The sequence below is a fragment of the Hypanus sabinus genome, chromosome 1 (assembly GCF_030144855.1).
Source record: "Hypanus sabinus isolate sHypSab1 chromosome 1, sHypSab1.hap1, whole genome shotgun sequence".
NCBI lineage: Eukaryota > Metazoa > Chordata > Chondrichthyes > Myliobatiformes > Dasyatidae > Hypanus > Hypanus sabinus.
This window is the reverse complement of record NC_082706.1, coordinates 31827279-31844670: the sequence shown is the minus strand read 5'-3', so window position 1 is coordinate 31844670 and position 17392 is coordinate 31827279. Positions and strand designations below refer to the sequence as shown.

Below are 17392 nucleotides of genomic sequence, written 5' to 3'. Positions count from 1 at the left end.
TTCTATTTTTCACTACATATTTAACTATTAAATATATATATATATATATTTCCTGTGTTTGATATTTTTCCTGATTATTATATATTGCATTGAACATGAAGAAACAGACAACAAATTTCATGACAAATGCTGGTGATATTAAACTTGATTCTGATATGCAGGGAAAGGAGGGGACTGGCAGAAACTTTGGCACTGTGTTATAAATAGATGTGATGGACTTGAGTGGCTGTACCTGCGCCATATGGTACTGTGTTGATCCTTTTACTCGAGAGAACAGAATAGAATTCAAAAAGATGTTGTTGCCACTTCTTCACCGGGAACACACAGAAACCCACTCAATAAATGAGTGTGCAGATTCCTTGACCCCCACCTGTGGCACGGTGCACACTCGCCAAATTTGGCTCATTAGTTGCTTCCAAACCCAGAGATCAGAAGTGGAAGCAAGACTTCTTTGACCCTGTAGCACTGGATAAAAGAGGGTTCCTGTACAAATGGTGATTGAGCTTAACCTGTTGAGATCAGATAAATCCAGCTTAATATTGGATACTCTACTTTTATCTCTGCTGTTCCTGCAAAGTAAGATTATAAAAAGTTGCTTAACACAGCATAGAATTCTCTTTTATTCCAATAAAGCTCCACACAGCTTGCTTAGTCAAAGTTTTATTGCACACAGGAAAGGTAGAATTCATCAAGTGAATAAATACAACTTATTTATAATATTTGAGCACTTTGTTGTGAATACACAGGCAGAAGAACATAAACCATTTTCCGCAAAGAACCAACCTACACGTTCTCCAACGTCTTTCCCCACCATCAGCAGAGAAGCAGTCGTTTTACAGGGGCTCGTGGAAGTCCCCCGAAAGAGGGGACATTACCGTTGTACAGACTCACTGATGGACTCATGACATTGCTCCCATGAAAAAGTTTCTGCTAGATCTCCTGTCCCAAATTTGGGTTCAACGTGAACACGCTGCATGGTCTAGATAGAGTGGATATGGAGAGGATGTTTCCAGCCACGGAACGGTAGTGTAGTGGTAGCGCATTGCCTTACAGTGCCAGTGACCGAGATTTGATTCCCGCCGCTGAGTTTGTACTTTCCCTCTGTGACTGTGTGTCTTTTCTCCGGGTACTTTTTGTTTCCCCCCACATTCCAAAGACGTACAGGTTATTAGGTTAATTGGTCATATGGGCGTAATTGGGCAGCACGGATGAATTGGGCCAGGACCTTTTACCGTGCTCTATCTCTAACCTGAATATTGAATTAATAACAGAGTCTAGAATCCAAGGGCACACCCCCAGAATAAAAACAGAGATAAGGTGGAATTTCTTCAGCTGGAGGGTGGTGAATCTGTGGATTCATCACCACAGACGGCTGTGGAGGAGAAGTCACTGGGTGTAAGTAAAGCAGAGATTGGTTGGTACTTGATAGGTAAGGAAGTTAAGGGTTATGAGGAGAAGGCAAGAGAATGGGTTTGGGGGGAAAGAAATCAGCCATGATTGATTGAATATACTGAAGGACCAAGCGGCCTAATTCTGTTCTTATACCTTGAGGTCTTAGGCCACATTTTGCTACAGTAATTGACTTTGTCCAGTTTCTAATCTTTTTTTACTGTGAATACGTACTTCCATTGGAGAAGGTAGAGTGTCTGTCCTTCACTTCTCCTCTGCATAGTATGGAGTTGATAATGTTCACTTGGACTGCACTCCCTTCCCTCAGGGCTCCTTCTAGCTTTCTGCCTCATGTCCAGACAGTTTGGGCAACCCGGCACCCAATGGTACCCCTGTCACCTCCTTTACATACTCAGTATTGTATACTCATTTGTCAGAGTCAATCAGGACTTCAGTGTCTATATCACAACAAATGTTTGAACAAACATTTTAAACTGACTATATTGTTTTATTCTAAAATGTTGTAGATTTGCAGTCTTTAAAAATGTGGCTAGAATAAAGTCTTTTGCTGCTGGGAATTAAAGTGTATTACACCATTTTATTTTGTGAAATAAATGCAAAACTACTTTCAACAGGAAATTGCAACAACACACATAAATTTCAATCATTCAAATATATTGTAGATTTCAAGTTGACAAAGTTATGCGGGATCTGATGTAGGGTCTCGAGCTGAAACGTCGGCAATTCCTTTGCTGCTCAACCCAATGTTCTTCCAACAGTTTGTTTTTTTTTTGCTTATAAAGTTATATCCTAACTTCAAACTTGCCCTTTGAAGTGATTTTGCAGTTTTCTGAAGCCAGTGGGGATTGTTGTAGCTTTATGGAATTACTTAACTAGCCGGCACATTGCAACCTGTCGTTCCATCAAACAAAAACCTGTGGGTTCATCAAAAATGTAAATGCTGAGGCCAAAGATCATTGCTGCTGTGGACATATAGTGGAGCTTTGATTTGCCAGCTTGCGTCCTCTCTAATTACCTCGCACTGAGGCAAGCTGTTTGAATATCCCCAGTCAGCTGAGCGAGAGTCCGTCTGTCAGCTGACTGCAAGCTCCCTGGTGCAACCACTCAGTTAACAGTGAGCATGTCAGTAGAAGGAAAAATAAAACTTGCCACTAAGTTTTTCACTTCCTTGGCGAGGCAGTTTAGAAAAGTCTACCTTGCTTCAATTCTTGTAAGATTTCGGTTGAGTTGTATCTGCAGTCAGTGCTATAAATTAAACAGGTACTCTGCAGTGCTGGTGTTGCATGACAAGACTCGGTAAAACATGTGATCTGTTGGCATCACCAATTATTGTCACAAGGTTGACTACCCACTTTAATGTGATTACTTTCCAGTGTCCTGAGTTTAAGGGCTAGTCAAAAGGTTATAATTACCTCACAGCAGTAACAATTTGTTTAAAAGTGACCATAGAGTGTTAAGTGCACTGTTTCCTCCCTCTGAAAACCTTCAAGAAGAGGTTTTTTTTTAAAGTTTTGGATTTGTAAAGGCAAGGAAAATTCACTTTGAACTGTTTGGACATTCAAGTAGGAGATTTCCTACTGGATGACTCAACCAAATTGCAATCCTAGTCTCACTGACAGATAAACAGGATTCCAACCTACTGAATCATCGGTTTCTTCATTGCACTCCCCTGGGTTCAAGCTCTGCTTCAGAGCTTAAGCATGTAATTGAGGCTGACATCTCAATGACGTAAATGTTGCACGACTGGAGGTCCTATCATTTGGATTAAAACAGACTCTCCTGTGTTCCTTTCGGTTGAAATGTAAAATAGCTCACGATAGAATGAGACCAATTCTCCTGCTTGTGGGCCCAAATTGATCACTACGTTTCCAAAAATGATTACACTTCAAAAGTACTTATTAGATACAAGATGTTTTGGGACTTGTTATATTGTGATGGATTATATATAAATGCAAATTCTTCCTTCAATTAATTTCAAACTTCCAGAAATAGCTTTAGATCTTTTTGTTTTGCAGGAATATAGCCTTATTTTGAAATCCCCTGGTCTGGGGCAAAATACCAGCTAAAAGGAGTCATCACAGCTGTGTTCCTGTGATGACTGGGATGGGGGAAACCATTTTTATTTTGCCTTCGAAGCACTCACTGATGGAACAGCCAATTGGATGTGCTTCCTCTGGACAGTGTGAGTGATAGGCATCACCGCAGGTTGCCTCTTGTTTTGGAAAGCAAAACGTTCAAATGTGGGAAGTGCCCATTTCTGCAGGATGTAGAACGTGACTGTCCAGTTCGGAGCGTAGAACTGCTTGAAGTGGGGCTCCATTCACAGATTTGCTCTTGAATCTCATAGTCGGTTTTTCAGGCTGAAAGACAAAATGGACCATTTAGCAAGTCAGGTTCAGCTTACTGTCATATAAATCATTAAAATGATTTATTATTGTCACACTTATCAAAGTACTTGTAAAACCTTGTTTTGCATGTCATCCATAAAAATTTTGTTATTACAGCAGTCCAATGAAGTAGTTCAAAATCTCAGTAGCTCAGTCAGCGTCTGTGGAGAGAAAGAGTTAATGTTTCAGGTCTGAAACCCTTTAGTGAAGTTGAAATGACCTGAAATGTTAGTTGATTTTCTCTCCACAGATGCTGTCTTACCTGCTGACTGTCTCCAGCATTTTCTTTCATTTCACGTTTCAATCATCTGCAGTTTTTCCTTGGTTTTCATTGACAGAAATTGCAATTCTGTGCTCATCCACCCACATGCACTTGGTTTAAACTCTCCCCATCCACTTCCCCGCTGGTCCCCTTTCAAGGGAACAGAACTGCAACTTGGTGTGGCGTGGAATAGCGCATAAATGTGTACTTGCTTAAACTGTTAAGGCAGAAGTCAAGAGAAATGAGAATCCCAAGTTTCATATAATGAACTTCTCCCCAAAGTCAAAATAACCCCAGCCTGAGCAATTAAGCAGAAGACCTTAGTGTCAGAGGGTCATATAGCACAGAAACAGGCCCTTCTAGCCCAGCTTGTCTATACTAATCATGATGCTCACCAAGCTAGTCCTACTTGCCAGTGCTTGGCCCACATCTCTGTACACCATGGGCTCCCAACCTGGGGTCCATGGACCCCTCAGTTAATGGTAAAGCTACATTGCATTAAAAAGTTTGGGAACTGCTACTCAACACTCCTGTTATCCAAGTATTCATCCTATAACCATAATAACCAGCCTTAATTTGCTTTGGTATTATTAAATACAGTTCTCAGGACAGGGAATTAATGAAGCTTTGCATTCGCCCAGAGGAAGAGCACCTCACTGGTTCTGAACGTACTTAGAGTGTTATTGCTCAACAAAAAGCCGGCATGTAAGCCTCAAGGCATCACTCAAGCCCTTAAAATCCTATTGGGATTTGATTCCATTAAGTGGACAGTTATCTGAAGTGTCAGCTGTGACTTGGTGGTTGTAGGTAGAAAGCAGAAGGTGAGCGACCCACTCTGACATTGACTATCTATCATTGAGCTCCAAGACCTGAGCCTCTATACCTCCCTGCAAAACCGGATCCTCGATTTCCTCACTGACAGGCTCATTTAGGACAGACTGGCAACAACATCTCCTTAACACTCACTATCAGCGCAGGTGTACCACAGACTGTGTGCTAGTTCCTGCTTTACCCACTTTGTATCCATGATTTCGTGGCTAAGTACAGCTCCAATGCATATGGAAGTTTGCTGCCAAAACCACTGTTGTTGGCTGAATCAAGGGTGGTGACAAATTGGACACTGAAAATCTGGTCAAGGGCTGTCACAACTACAACCTCTCGCTGAATGCCAGCAAAGCCAAAGAGGTGATTATTGACTACAGGAGGAAGAAGTTGGATGTCCATGAGCCAGACCTCAATAGATCAGATCTGGAGAGGAGTTTCTTCTAGAATCAGCATGTTTCTGCCCCCACAAAGATGGCATGATGGTGTTGCTACTTTCTTAGACATTTGCATCGAAAGGAGGGAGGAATTTAGAATGATGGAGCCTAACAATGACTCAGTTGCTTGTATCTTTGGAAGCAGCTCTAATTCTATCCTTAATATCTCTTTTTTTTCCTTTTCGGGGTTGTTTTGAAGACCCTGACCTGGAGTTACACGCTGACTTCAGTTCTTTGCGGAAATGGGACCCACTCTCAGGGCTTCATGACCGGCCGTTTTTTGATACGCCGAGGATGCGGCCTGGAAGATCAGCGCACCTTCAGGGTGCCGGATTTTCGTGGCTCCGGAGGCGGGCGGATTTGAGGTCAGTGCCACCGCCTGATGTGTCATGGGAGTACATGGAAGATTGAAAGCAGCCTGCTGGCTGTTTGCCCAGAGACCCAAGCTCTTTGGACACAGAGCTCAGAAAAAGCAACGCAAAGACTTTTAACATCATAGATCAGCAAGTTGTTTTGTTATGTCTCCATTCTTGCTGTGAAACAGAGACACCTCTTTTATCCCTTCTTAGAGAGAGAGAGAGCCTGTGGTATGTCGAACTACCTGGTGAATGAGTAGTCTTTGGGGGTACTGCAAGTCTGTGTCTTTACTGATGCTTTGCTGCATGCTCGAGTGCTCAGTGGAGGGTGCCGATGCATTTTTGCTGGTGGGGAGGTGGGGTCGTCACTTTGCTGCTGCTTATGCATGGGGGGCATTTGGAGAAAGCTTTGGGGTTCCAACACTTAACTGTCATTCATTCTTTGGGGCACTCCTCTGGTTTTTGTGGATGTTTGCAAAGAAAAAGAAAGTCAAGGTGTATATTGTATACATTTCTCTGACATTAAATGTATCTATTGGTTTGGCATGCTACCAAAAACTTTGACAAACTTCCATAGATACACAGTGGAGAGTATCCTGGGTAGTTGCATCATGGTCTGGTATGGAAACACCAATGCTCAAGAATGGAAAAGACTTCAGAAAGTGACACATACTCTCACACAACCTGTCTCATCAGTGAGCTCTGCCACAAGAAATCAGCATCCATTATCCAGGGGGTATAGATGCCTTAGGTCCCACACCATCAGGTTCTGGTAAAGTTCTTGCCTCACTACCATCAGTCTCCTGAACTGACAGGGATGACTTCACTCAACACAACTCTGAACTAATTCAACAACTACAGACTCACTTTGAAGGACTGTTAACAACAACCTATCTCAATATAATTTTTATTTGCACTATTTGTCTTCTTCTGCACATTGGCTGTTTGTCAGTCTTTGTTTATATATAATTTTTCATATATTCTATTTTTTTCTGTAAATGCCTATAAGAGACTGAATCTCAAGTTAGTATACATACACATATATAGCTTGACAATAAATTTACTTCGAACTTTCAATATCAAATCCAGCCAGTCTGTCACTGTGGCCAAACCAAGCACTGGTGTTATGATCCTCGACTTAATTGCTCAAGATGGGGTTACATCAAATTTGGGGTTGCTTATAATAGAGCTCTAGATTTTCATTTTCCTTGACTTTGACAGTTTATTCGTGTGCTCTCCCAGATTACTGCTTTGGGTCAGTGCCTGTCCTCTCTGCTGGGTCAGCAACAATGGATCATCTCTTATTCAGTCAGCACACTGTCAAGTTCGATTCATCACGCTGAGGCCGTGGTTCATACTCAGGGCTGTAGTTCCAACAGGACATTATACCAGTGTCCTAAATGCTTCTCCAGTGGGTCTAAGGAGATCAACATGAGATCGGCTTTCCAATGAGGCCAGGTTTCTCTCTCTATTCAGAACTGCCCTAGCTGTGCACAAGATGGCTACCTTGTTACCAGCAGTGTGGGCAGGTTTACTGGGCTGCTAACTTTGAGGAAGAAGAAAATAAGATTTCTCATTCCTTACGCTCCCAGCACATCATTCTTTGAAACATCCACCACCAACCACATCTTCTCCCCATCCTTATCTCCTTTCCACAGAACTACCCCTCTGCTGCTCCTTGGTTCACTCATCCCTCCTCCTCCCCATGCATTTTGCCCTGCAGCTGTAGGAGTTGTAACACCTCTTCCCTCACCAGTATCCAGGTGAGGCAGAGATTCACGTCAATTGTATATTGAATATTGGCACCAGTGAACAACAATTCCTCAGGTGACATCTTCCAGACAGCAAATCTCTCCAATTATTTCACTTTTTCTAGGCCTTCTGCTTGTTCTTTTGTCTTTCTGTGTTACAGAAATTGTTGGAGTCTGTGGCTTGGAACTTGATCGAAGGATCTAGCACTATGCTGTATCCAGACAGCTGCCTCATGGAGATTAAACTTGGGGCGGGGGCAGGGGTGCAAAAAGGACCGAGAACTCAAGCTTACTCATGGAAAAGACCAGAGACAAGGCTTGGGGTTATGAATGACTCCATCTCGAAGTGGCGAGGAAGAATGAAGCATCAAGGTGAATCCGGAGGGGTCAGCGATGGCTCCCAAAGGAGATGGTCAGCAGCTGGATTGGTGTATTCAGCCACAGATTAGCTGTGTTCAGACCCGAGTGGAGGTCACTCTTTACAGAAGGAGTGAGTTCATGTGGCTGCTCTCCTTGTACACAATTGAAAAATGTCTCCGATATTCTGAGATTTATGTGGTTATTGGACTGGATTTAATATATTGGTTTCCTTCAGTTTTTTGGTGCTTTCTTTCTTGTGGACAATTGGAGGGTGTTAACTTTTATGTAAGGGGGGGGTTGGGGTTTGGTGCTACTGTCCCTGTATTTTTCTGTGGGTGAGGGAGTTGAGGATAGTTATTGTGGCTGTTTTTTGTTACGGAGGGGGTGGGATTTTGAGGTCTGTGAGTTTTGTTTCTTTTCTTTGTCGTGCCACTTGGGGGGAGTTGATGTCTTTTCTTTCATCCTCACCCATGGTCTTTCTGTATTTAAGGCTATCTGGAGAAGACAAATATCAGAGTTGTATTGTACATGCATACTTGGACAATAAAATTAACCTTTGAACTTTTTTTAATAAAACAGAGAGATCTAGGGGTGCAGGTACATTGGTTTCTGAATGTGCTGATATCTATAGGTAGTATGGTAAAGAAGGCATTTTACATGTTTTCATAAACAAGAGAAAAGTTTGCAGATGCTGGACATCTAAACAAGACACATAAAATGCTGGAGGAACAGAGCAGGTCAGGCACCATCTATCGACCCTTCTTCACGGCTCCTCAGCACTCTTACCCTAACTGGTCAGGGCTTGGAATATAATAGTTGGGACACCTTGTTACATCTTTAGGCATTGTTGAGACCATAGCTGGAGTACAGAACAAAGTTTTGGTTGCCTAAATATAGGAATGATGTCATTAAGCTGAATAGGATGCAGAAATGATTCAACTGGATGTTATTGGCACTGGAAGGCTTGAGTTGTAAGGAGATTGGATAGGTTGGGGTTTTATCCCCTGCAGTGTAGGCATGCCGACTTTACAGATAAACATGGAATCATGAAGAACACAGGTAAGGTGAATCATCATAGTCTTTTCCCCAGGGAGGGGGGGGTGGGGTCCAAAGCATGGAGGCATAGGTTTAAGGTGGGAGGGGAAAGAGTCAAAGTGAAAACTTTCTCTCCAGGTCTACTTTGAATCCTTCTCCTCTCACCTTAACTTGGTAAATTGAACGAGCTGGCACACAAAGTGGTGGAAGATACAGTTACAACATTTAAAAGACAATTGGACATGGATAGGAATGACAGAGGCATACAGGCCAAACATTGGCAAATGGGACTAGCTCAGGTTAGTATGGATGGGTTGGGCCAAAGGGCTGAATTGTGCTGTATAACACTAAATAAAAAACCTTTATTTTTCTGGTACACAGTGGCTTCTATAGGGGCCAATGAAAGGTGTAGCTGCCTTCTTTAAATATATTTTTTACAATTGCAAGAACCTGCTGGATATTAAGAACTTAAAAGTACTGCAGGTCTACCCCATCAGCAAGTTGCTTGTTGGCAGTGAACCTGAAGGAGCTGGGCTTGGTGTGGATCGAGCTGCTTTCTGTGTCAGAAAGATGTTGGGGGAGTTAGTGTGTGAAGGCAGTCTAACAGTAAATGACGGTTTTAGTCACTTTTCTTGCGATCGCAAGACCCTATTGGATATTGCTAATGTGGAATGCTGCAAGGCCAATTCACTGGTTTATTGGTGAAGGGCAGGGAAGCTGTGCGGCCTTGGTCATAGTGGGGTCTAGGCCTCCAGCTGGTGTCACCTGCTTGCAGCCACACAGGAGGGCCTGAGGCATTGGAGTCGGTGTGCTTGACTGGAGTGCTATGTCCATATCGTGTTCATCTGCAGACTGCTGCAACATTCATGGACTCGGGGACTCCGCCTATATGTTTTTTTCTGTGTGACTGTACATTACTGCTCCCTTACATGTGCTTTGTACCTTATATCCTGAAGAGGATGGAGCTCGTGAACAACGTGACCAAGGGCGACATCCTCTGTACGGTTCACAAAATGACTTCTTTCAAGTCTGGTTCTGCTACTGCTGGAGCCTGTGATCTCTATTCCGGTGCTGTGTTATCAGGCCGATTGAGCGATCTGGCACTTTGCTGTCTCTGAGTGAAGCTGGCTGCCTTGAGGCCAAAAAGCCCAGAGATGGGCCACGGGCCCTTGATCAACTCCATTTCTTGACAATCTCACCGACCAAAGTGCCGAGAAAAATCAAAATAATCCAGGTGAGCGTGGAGGGTGAACGTGTGTTCAGTGCTGGGCACCAACCTCTCACTCACTGCTGCTGGATGAAGGTGTCAGTGTATGAGTCTCTCTCTCTCTCGCTTGCTTCTCCTGGAGGAAGGTCCCTGCATTCAAATGGTCTCTCTCTCTCCCTTGATGATGTCAGAGGATATGCCTGATTCCGGGGTCTCGAGCAAGGTTTAATTAACATGGTTTGTGGCTTCGACTCTGTAGTTCATGTTTTGATGTGTTTTTGATTTTTGTTTGCTCCCTTTTTTTTGATGCCACTTTGGGCGACTTCCAGTCTGCAGGTCAGAACACTGAGCTGAACCAAGTATGCCTGGACACTTTTGATGTTGTGTTTTATATTCTGTATTTTTCACTCTTCGTTTGTTGCTGTTTGCATGATTTGTTTTCTTATGGTGCACATGTGTGGTTTTGAATGGGTTCCACGGTTTTCATTGTTTTGTGGCTGTCTATGGGGAAGATGAACTTCAGGGTTGTGTACATGCAGATAGACTTTGACAATAAATGTACTTTGAATCTTTGATTGTGGCTTGTGCTGTTGGTACAGTATTTTGCATCTTGGCTGTATTCATGGCATTCATGTATGGTATAATGACAATTGAACTTGAACTATGACTCTACCACACGGAGGACAGAACATGCTTGATGGGCTAAATAGACAACTGACGAGATCCCTTTCACTTCAGGCAGATGAGCAGCGTGACCTGGCACTGCAACACACTTATCTGGAATGCAACCTCCCCCTTCTAAACTCAAGAGTCCGTGCACCAATTCCTGCCACTGATTTCCTGTTTAGGTAAATGGCCTGTAAAAAAGATCCTCAGATTTGTAGGACATGGGGACATTAGCATGAATGCCACTTCAATACAGATGTGATCTTTCTTCCAGTAATACAGCCCAAAAGAGTCTATTACCACTAATTGGAAGCTACTGTTAGTCCAGCTAATATGATTTGATGATTATGGCAGTCCCGTGTTTCTTTTAATTAAATTGTTATTTATGTTTTTGCAGCTAATTAACTCAGCCAGTTAATGAATAGGTTTGAGATGAAATGCTGATGGTGGCTTTATTGCTTTAAATGATAGCTCAATGCCAGACACTAATACATTTCTGTTAACAGGGCCATTAACAAAGCCTTTGTAGCAGGAGAGTTATGGAACAGAAATCAATGCTCGAGGCTACAGGCTGCTAATTTGTACAGTTCTTCCCATCCGACTGCACAGGACAGGCTATCTGAGCTGTAGAACCAGAACAGACCTGAAACTACCCTGTCCTGGGTCCCTAATCAGCCAGGAATTGGCAATTTATTATTATTTCTGTCATGAGCCAGTCCAGACACTTAGCGCAGCCTGAAATTTGCAGCTGACTGCAATGACATTACTCAAAAGCAATCATTTTCTGTACATTACTGCAGTCCTCTGCAACAGGTCAGCAAAATCTTGGTTTGCTTTCTGGCCGGGAAGTTTCTCTTGCACAATAACACACAATGAAGTGGATACAATGAACATTATCAAAATATGGAACAAACACAAAATGCTGTGGGAGCTCAGCATGTTAGGCAGCATCAGCGGAAGGGAATAAGCAGTTGGTGTTTCAGGCCAGGACCCTTCTTCAGGACTGGAAAGGAAACCAGAATGAGATGGTGGGTGGGTGGGGAGAGGGGTGGAGTAGATGTGGTACAAGCTGGAAGGTAAACCAGGTGAGGGCGAAGGTGGTTGGGTGAGGGAGGGGGGAAATGAAGTGAGAAGCTTCAGAAGTGTGAGGTGTTACATTTTGGTAGGACTAATCAAAATAGGGCATACATGGTAAATGGTGGGGCATTGTAGAATGCAGTAGAACAGAGAGATCTAGGAATAATGGTGTATCATTCCCTGAAGGTGGAATCTCATGTGGATAAGGTACTGAAGAAAGCTTTTGTATGCTGGCCTTTATAAATCAGAGCATTGAGTATAGGAGTTGGGATGTAATGTTAAAAGTGTACAAGGCATTGGTGAGGCCAAATTTGGAGTATTGTGTACAGTTCTGGTCACCGAATTATAGGAAAGATGTTAACAAAATAGAGAGAGTACAGAGGAGATTTACTAGAATGTTACCTGGGTTTCAGCACCTAAGTTACAGAGAAAAGTTGAACAAGTTAGGTCTTTATTCTTTGGAGCGTATAAGGTTGAGAGGGGACTTGATAGAGGTATTTAAAATTATGAGGGGAATAGATAGAGTTGACGTGGATAGGCTTTTTCCACTGAGAGTAGGGGAGATTCAAACAAGAGGATGTGAGTTGAGAGTTAAGGGGCAAAAGTTCAGGGGTAACACGAGGGGGAACTTCTTTACTCAGAGAGTGGTAGCTGTGTGGAATGAGCTTCCAGTAGAAGTGGTAGAGCAGGTTCGATACTGTCACTTAAAAAAAATTGAATAAGGATATGGACAGGAAAGGAATGTTGGGTTATGGGCTGAGTGCAGGTAGGTGGGACTAGGTGAGAGTAAGCGTTCAGCATGGACTAGAAGGGCTGAGATGGCCTGTTTCTGTGCTGAAATTGTTATATGGTTTTAAGCTGGGAGGAGATAGGTGGAGAAGGTAAAGGCTGAAGAATAAGGAATCTGACAGGAGATGAGAGTGGACCATGAGAGAAAGGGAAGGAAAAGGGGCATCGGGAGGAAGTGATAGGGGCAGGTGAGGAAAAGAGAAATTGTCAAGAGGAGATCTAGAATGTGGCATGAAAAAAGAGAGAAGGGGGTGGTGGAGAAATTACTATAAGTTAGAGAAATCACTGTTGATGCGATCAGGTTGGAGGCTACACAGACAGGATATGAGGTGCTGCTCCTCAAACTTGAGGCTGCCCCCATCATTTTACAAAAGGAGGTTATGGACCGACATTTTGGAATGTGAATGGGAATATGAATTAAAATGGGTGGCCGCCAGGAAATACTGACTGTTGTAGCGGGTGGAGCGAAATTGCTTGACAAAGCAGTCTCCCGATCTATGTTGTGTAGAGGAGGCCACACTGGGAGCTATGGATACAGCAGACAATCCCCACAGACTTGCAGGTGAAGTGTTGCCTCACCTGGAAGGACTGTTTGGGGTCCTGAATAGTGGTGAAGAAGGAGATCAAGGGGCAGGTGTTGCACAGTGAGAACAGTGGGGAGTGCTGAGTGGGCAAGAAAGTTATGTAGAAAGCAATCTCTGTGGAAAATAGAGAGCAAGGGAAAAGAATGATGCATTTCGTGGCAGGGTCACATAGAAGACGGCAGAAATTGTGCCGAATAATTGCGGAAGCTCATGGGATGGTAGGTGTGGACAATGGGAACTGTACCCTTGTTATTTTGCTGGGAAGATAGGGTGAGGGTAGATGTCCAGGAAATGGAGGAGATAGAGGGGAGGGCAATGTTAATAGTAGAACAAGAGAAACCCTTTTCTTTGATGGAAAGGACATATCAGATATTCTGGAAACCATGATTGTGTCTTCACAGTTGGGATGCAAAGTCACATGACCTGAGAATAACATCATGGCTAATGGAAGCACAAAGGCTGAGGGATGGATCTGGGCTTTTACGTTTGTGCACAGCTCACAGCTAGTTCAAGCGCCTTCCCACTTTTGCAATATTCAATGCTGTCCAAGGAGGGTGACAACTAGCTACTGGGTTCAATTTCACTTGTCCATTCACCAGTAAATGGACCATCCCATGTATGTATGCAGCAAGATGTGGGCATGGGTTGGTAACATGGCAAGTAACAGTGATGCCACCGAAGTGCCAGGCAGTGCCCATGTCCAACATTGTGCGTGTGCTCTGTGAGTCTCCCAGCTGAAAATAAACAGCTGATCAGAGGATGTTCCCAATGGGTGGGTACTCCTCAGATCAATGTAGCTCAGTTTTCTGTCCAAGAAGCACCTTGCAGCAAATGTTTACATCCATTCCGTGACTGACATTGAATTGTGCAGAGTTGATTTGGGCCTGGAGGTGCCCTGATCTGATTTCTGAATGGAGTGATCCAAACGCGAAATGACTGCAAACATGTTCCAAACCAGTAACGAAGTATTTTCATTCTTCTCGTCACCAAAGCTCTCAGGCCTGCAGCTTCTGTTCATTACTATTTCTGGCAGTGTAGAAAAGATTGCGCACCAAAGAGGTTAGAAAACTCGGCTCATAAAATATGCAAATCTGTAAATTGCAGTGGTTACTCTAATATTCATACATTAAAGAGCTAAGGAGCAGGGTTAGGGCATTTGGTACCTCGTGTAGGTCCCTACTTAATGATCACATGTGACCTCACTAGCTGGACTCTTAGTTCCCCCAAGTCTCATTTATCTAACTGATCTAGATGGTAAAGTTCCAAAGTCTACTCATAAACAGCCTCACCTGCCATTAATAATAATCTTTTGATTGCAAAACTCCATTCCTGATGAAAGGTTAACTCTTTCTCTCTGCGTGTGTGTTGTTTAGGTTGTGGATAATTTCCAGCAATTTCACTTAGTTTCTTGCCTTATAATTCATATCACTTGCCTGACACCTAAGCCACAAATCAATGTAATCTTCCATTGCTGGAACACTTGTAAAGCCACTTATACCATCCAATCTGTGAAAGCTGGAACAGTAATTCTGAATCCTCCAACCGGACAGCATGGACCTCAACTTCTTTGACTTCAGGTAGCTTCTACCCCCACCGCTCCTCTCTTTTTCCATTCCCCATTCTTACCCCTCCTCTTCTTCATTGCTATCACCTCCCTCTGGTGTCCTGCCTCCTTGCCTTTCTCCCATGGTACTCTCCTTTCTTATAAGATTCCTTCTTCCTCAGCCCTTTATTTTTCTACCTATCATCTCCCAGCTCCTCACTTCATCCCCAAACCCCCTTGCCCTGCCCTCCCAGCCACATAGGTTCACATATCACTCAGAACAAGCCCTCTTCTCATTGCAACTATTAAGGAGGAGGTACAGCTGCCTGCAGACACACACTCAACAGCTTCTTCGCCTCTGTCATCAGATTTCTGAATGGACAATGAACCTATGTACACTACCTCACTATGTCTTTTTCCCTCTTTTTTGCTCCATTTGTGCTATTTATTTAATTTAATTAAATTGTATATATATATATATATATATATGTATATATATATATGTATATATATATACACCTTATTGCAATTAATAGGTTTTTTACTACTATTCATTGTAATGTACTGCTGCTGCAAACAACACATTTCACAATATATATCTGTGATATTGTATTCTAGCTTCTTCTTCCAGTCCTAATGTTGGGTCTTTATTTCTCTTCATAGATGCTGCCTGACCTGCTGAGTTCTTCTGGCATTTTGTGTGTGCGTTACACTGAATTTCCAGCATTTGCAGAATCTCGTGTTCATAATTTGATGCAAATGCCAAGTCTTTCAGAATGTGCACCAAAGGTCATATTTAGCAAATACAAATTACTGTGAGTCTGAGCAAATATGGGATTGAGCTCTTGTGCAAGTTAGTACGAATCAGTTTGGCATTCATCTCTTTACCATGTGGAGTCCTGGGGGAGTCTTAGCTGGAGAAAGACATTGTGGTTTTGCAATTGGAAGATTATTATTAACTGGTTATGAGTGGGTGTTGGAACTGTACGACTACACTTTACACTGGTAATACAAACGAGGACATGTCTGCAACCATGCCAACAGCTCAGGATCTTCTGACGAATCTCAAGGTTATGTAATTTATACATACTTTGATAATAGATGTACTTTGAACTTCGGTCTTGTTACAACTGCAGGAAAAGTAGAGGTAAATACAACAAACTCCGAGCTGGCAGATATGTTTAGTATGGATAATATGCATTGTAATTTATAACACAACATGTATTTGTTCTGCATAAAGCACGTGCAACTTCCCAAAGTATGTTAACAACTTTGAAACAGTAAATATCTTTGAAAGGTATCCAAGTGTGCAGCTGCCTTGAGGAATCATGCCCAATATTATACAAGAAATGAAGTTGGAATGACCAACAGGACAATAAAGCATCAGATACGAGTATTACAGGGATATTGTTAGGTATTATTTAAATATTTACAATAAATTGTCCTGATTCTGAAACTTATCCTAATGAAATGTCATAGACATGATACAAATGCCAGACCTCCCATTAAAAGGGCGAATCCTCACCAGGCCTCAATGGTGGGCCTGGCAGTGTGCTGGGAACCTGATGGGCATGCCATCTTCCTAGTACTACCATCAGGAAGGAGGTACAAGAGTCTGATGAGGCTTACTCATCATTTTAGGGTCAGCTTCTTCCCCTCTGTCATCAGATTTCTGAATGGCTCGTGAACACTACCTCATTATTTCTCTTTTCAAAGTTCAGAATCTATTTATTATTAAAGTATGCATATATCATAGTCTTGAGATTCACTTCCTAACAGGCAGCCCACAAGAACTCGTTAAAAAAAAATGTCAAACGCCCGATGTGCAGAGAAAAAAAACCAATCCTGCAAGCTAACAGTGTTCCGAAGTCCACAATGAGAGTCCGTCCATGGTCCCATAGTTCAGCGCAGAGCGGAGCAGTGTGCTGAACTGACCTGCCCCTCGCCTCGAGCTCCCGACAACCCTAACCTTTTCAATCTGGCCCAGCACCTAAATCGGTGTTCAAACCTCACATTCAGTCACTTCGATATGCTCTGGGGTGTGGACTCCACTGCCTCAATTCGGCCTGTCGCCAACCTACTTATTATTAATTATTGTAACACAGACATTTTCATGTCTTATACTGTTCTGTGGATGCAAAATAACAGTTTTCATGATGGATGTCAGTGATTAAAAACCTGATTCTGATGCGGTGACAGCACACTCAGTAAAGAGTCGAAGGAGACGAGTTTCTGAGCTTTGGTTTCTTAGATTTGGTGTAGGGGATGGGTGAGTTAGAACATCTGGATTAGGTTCAGAGGAAGAGTACCAGATGGATATGTTACAGTTGAGAAGCACGGGCATAGGAAGCTGTACTTCATTCATTTTTTTTGCAGCACTCCTCTTCAGGACATTTGATGAAAGAATCGAAAATACTGAATGAATTAGACTGTGTCATTTGGATGGACAGTGGAATTAGTTGGGATAATGCAATAAGGGCAGGCGGAGAGGCCAGCAAGTCATTCTATATAGAGCTTTGTTCTAAGTTCCACAGAACTTAAGTAGTCAACAGCTGTTTGATTTAGATGATGTATTTTTGATCTCAATGTGAGGAAAGGCTAGCCTTTACTGTTCATTCCAGGTGGCTCTCAAGAAGGCTTAGAGGGTTAATTCTCATGTAGCTTATGTAGTGAAGGAGCGTTGACATTGAGTGTTGTACATCAGTC

The 17392-nt window shown here is 42.8% G+C and overlaps 1 long non-coding RNA gene across 1 annotated transcript in view; it reads right to left on the bottom strand.

Moving 5' to 3' along the window:
• Positions 1–600: 600 nt before the first annotated feature.
• LOC132392821 (uncharacterized) overlaps positions 601–17392 on the bottom strand; it is a 33211-nt gene continuing 16419 nt past the window's right edge. The window contains exon 3 of the long non-coding RNA XR_009511667.1: positions 601–3770. This is a non-coding gene — a long non-coding RNA (uncharacterized LOC132392821). The remainder of the gene's footprint in view (positions 3771–17392) is intronic.